Source organism: Eleutherodactylus coqui, chromosome 3 (assembly GCF_035609145.1).
Source record: "Eleutherodactylus coqui strain aEleCoq1 chromosome 3, aEleCoq1.hap1, whole genome shotgun sequence".
Lineage (NCBI taxonomy): Eukaryota > Metazoa > Chordata > Amphibia > Anura > Eleutherodactylidae > Eleutherodactylus > Eleutherodactylus coqui.
Genome location: NC_089839.1, coordinates 122,643,646 through 122,647,773, shown reverse-complemented (window position 1 = coordinate 122,647,773; position 4,128 = coordinate 122,643,646). Strand labels below are relative to the sequence as shown.

Below are 4,128 nucleotides of genomic sequence, written 5' to 3'. Positions count from 1 at the left end.
CGATCGGCGCTATGCAATGGATATGGATGCATTAGACACCCGCAGGTAGTAAAATACCTGCGGATGTCATTTTTCCCTGCAGGCGCGGGTCCCGCGTGCAGGAAAAAATCCGGACATGCTCCATTCAGGCGCGGGTCTCCCGCGGGGACGGCTCACCACGGTTGAGAAGGCGTTGGGCGGGGCTATGCAAAGGTCTTCCGGCTCCCTCAGTGCATTGTGGGTGTGCCCGGAGTGCTGGCTGAGCGTGTTGCATCTGATACGTCCCCTATCTTGGGATCATATATTAAATGGATTTTTAGAACAGGGAGCTGGAAAAAGTGCTTGCTCTGTCCACTCTGCACATTGACCTGGTATTGCAGTACCTCCAGTACTGGTGCACCCCCTTTCCTACAGCAGTTTCCAAAAGCAGGAAAAAAAACTGATGAGCAAGAGGTGCAGCGCAGCTGCGGCTGCTAACAACCAAGCACTTAGATTTAGGCCTCATGTCCACGTGATACATGGCGGAAGTATCGCATGATACTTGTGCGACGGCTCGTGTTTTTGCGTGATGTTCTGTAGTTTTTATTTGTACCATTTTGGAGTTTATAAGACTTTTTTATCGCTGTTTATTATAACTTTTTTTGGAGATAGGAATCGGTTACGTGCACACTTCCCATAGACTTGTACAGGGACCCTTGGTGCGCAAATGTGCACAAAAATAGAGCATGGTGAGGTTTTGCACGCATGCGAAATGTGTGAGTAAAGAGAATTCTGAAGGCATCCATTGAAACAAATATGTTTGTGTGAAGCGGCCCTTACTGTACTTTTGTTAGCACGAATCAAGCACATTTGCAAGCGCAAAAAAACACGCAACCATGCCGCCATTTATTGAAATGGGCAATTAGTGTAATTAGAATAATACATGTTCTGCCCCTGCAGAAATGCACGAGAAAATAAAGGGGACTGCTTTTTTTTTTAACGGGTTCTACTGACGTGTATTTAGCATGTATATTTTTCATGCGTAATATGCTGTGCAAATACATCTGTGTGAATCTGGCCGAAGAGCCCACGGTGGTATGCGTAAAACGCTGCGTCTCTGCGGTGAGAACACAGTCGTGGACATGAGCCCTAAGGCTGGAGCTCTATGGAGTCTTTCGCCATGACATGGGTCATGTGACCAAAGATCGCTGTGCAGCCCTGTGAACTTGCACTCTCAAATATATCAATGGGGTCGCGCAAGTTCCCACAACCTATAAATTGCTTAAACCTCTACGAGGTTGGATTTTTGCAATATATTGGTCGCAGCTACTTGTGAGTTGTATCGCAACTCCATTGTCTTCAGTAAGGCCGGTTGCACACGACCGCTTCACATTCCGAATGCGGGATACCACAGCGGAATCTGCCCGTTAACCCAGACGGCGACCCTGCGTTCCTGCAGAATCTGTAATGCGGATGACCGCGAGAGTGAAGGAAGTAGCAGTAGTATGTATCTTTCAATGCGTGTGATTTGCTGCGGATCCTCCGTGTGGACGACGACTGTGGATTGAACAATAGGAAACCGGTGGTGTGAAGCCGGCCCGAGAGTGTGAGGTCACAGGGCTATACAGCAATCTTGGTCGCGTAGCACTAGTCTCATTGCATGACTACGACTCCGCCGTTCATGGGAGCTCAGTGCTTGACCATCTCCGTCAGCTCCACAGAAGTGAATGTAGAAGTAGTCACACGTTTAAAGAAATCTCATCCATATAATGCGGAAAAACAATCTACAGTTTAAATTGACCTGTGGGGCGGATTTTAAAGCTGCCCCTTCAGCAGCGCTCTGCACTCACACTATAGCAGGTTAGTGTGAGAGCGCAGAGTGCTGCTGAAGGGGCCACGGGATTGTTCCTTTTAGAACAAAAGTTCCTGGCGGGAACAAATCCCAATCATCATCTTCTGTCAAGTCACTAAGATGACTAATTCGATATTTTTGTATCTAAGTGAACTGAATATGGCCGCCACCACAACTTGCCTCCAGCTTTCCTAGTCTTCTGCACAACATCATTGCATGTCTACACCACTTTGTTTTCAGGAGCCGAGGCAAGTGGGGTGACGACTACCGAGCGAGGCTCTGTTCGTGTCAGTGGTAGGGAGCTCCATGATGGTCATCAGGTTACCAACATGTTCTGTCACCCAGCTTTCCTAGTTCCTGAATGGCCAGCTTCACAGAGCGCCACTTTTTACAACCCATACCCGTCGCTGAGGTCAAGAAATACCCCAAAAAGCATTAGAGGAGGGGGGAAACCTGGTTTTCTTGCCCCATGTGCCCATCCCAACCAGCCTCTGTAATTACCCCCGCCGTCGGACATAAAACGCAGTTTACGTTATTTTAGGGAATGCTAAAATGCTCCTCTCTTCAGTAGCTCCACTCTAGCCACTTCACTGATCTGCTGGATGTCTTCTGGGGTGGGTGCGGTGGCCGGGCTTCAGTTCCTGCAGGCAGAGCTGCACATCCAGCAGGTGAGGCCATCATATCTCTAGTGGGCATTAGTGTTTACAGCTGCTTTAACCAGGGCATTGTGGGTAATGGGCGGGGCCATAGTCTCCGCTGGGGCATTGTGGGTAATTGGGGGGGGGGGGCTCTCTAGTCTTCGCTGGGACTGGTGGGGTCATAAGTGGAGAGGTTTATGTGCACAACAGAAGCAGCTGCACAGCGCAGGCCAAGTCTTCATGCATGGCTGTCATTGCACAGGAGGCTGGAGGGGCGGCCCCAACTGCACCGCTCTGCGCCATTTGCGTGCGGCGCGGGGACTTCTTACAGAAATGACACCATTGTACCCGTGGGATTGGTTTACTGGGCTAACAGCTGGCCACGGGTTCCCGTAAAAGGGAAGTCCGCGCCAATATCTGCAGTGGCCGAAGGTTCGTGGCCACTGACTGGTGCCCGCTCATTACCTCGTGTGAACATGGCAGCGATGAGCGGACTGACGAGGAAATGCTCATTTGTTGGCTGATGGCGTCCTTTACATGGGCTAAACATGAACGGCTCCTTGTCGTCTCTCCGTGTAAACCACAACCATAGCTGCGGATTTGGACAGCTCCCAGTGTGTGTATATATATATATAATATATATATACTGGGAGGAAGCTGCAGCAGCGCCGGGCAGCGCTCCTAGGTGATGTGTGTGTGTGTGTGTATATATATATAGGCCTTAGGTTATGGCTGTGATGATAGGATTTCCTCCTGTCAAAGTTGCATCGCACCGCACAAAAATCACGCTTTCATGCGATGCAACAGAGAGGAAGGCTCCATAGGGTAACATGGGCCACGAAACCTCACGAGTCGCGGGCATATCGGGATGTCGCACCCTCCAAAACATGTGAATTGCCCCATTGGAAAGCATGGGCCGAACAAACACGTGATTTGTCGCAGTGTGACTTTGTCGCTCATGTAAACGCGGCCTGAGTATTAGGGGACTCCCTAATATATACGAGCCTCCTAACATTTAGGCCATGTTCGTAGCTTGCTGGACCACGTGGTGCTAATAATCTCCGCTGTCGGTGTCCTGCGGCAGATTTGTACGTATTGCTGCGAACGTGTCGGACGCTCCTCGACTTCACAGCAGGTTTGCTGTTTCTGTGTTCATTGTGTGAAAATCCTGCTTAAGACGTGTTCTGCCTCCGAACGCCAACCGTAAATGCGCCAATATTCAGATGGAACATAAACGGTTGTATTCCCACGTTTGAGCGTTTCACTATTACCCGACTCCAGTTTACCATATGGTGCAGCCAACATGTCTGTTCATCATATGGCAGAAGGACGGCGTAATACTTAATTTCTCCTGCGGGGGCGTTGCAGGGGAATTGAACACTTCGGCCTTTTTCACGCGGCAGAGCAAATATTGCACGTATATGAACCGCGGCTCGTTCTATCTTTGGGCGGGGCCTTGCATCACCCATTGTTTTAATGGGGCTGGCGGCAGCATCGCACCGCGTGCTAGGTGCGGACAGCCGCAGCGGGAGGGAGGGGAGGCAGTTTTATTACAAAAATGACTCACATCCACAGAAAAATCGTACGTTAGCGAGCGCGAAAACGGGCCGCAATTCACGGCCTGGTATCGCACTCACTGTGTGACATTAGCCTTACTGCCAGATCTTCCTTGGATTACAG

The 4,128-nt window shown here is 50.1% G+C and overlaps 1 pseudogene; it reads left to right on the top strand.

Moving 5' to 3' along the window:
- The first annotated feature begins 265 nt into the window (after nt 1-265).
- Nucleotides 266-384, top strand: LOC136622755 (U2 spliceosomal RNA; annotated as a pseudogene).
- Nucleotides 385-4,128: the final 3,744 nt, after the last annotated feature.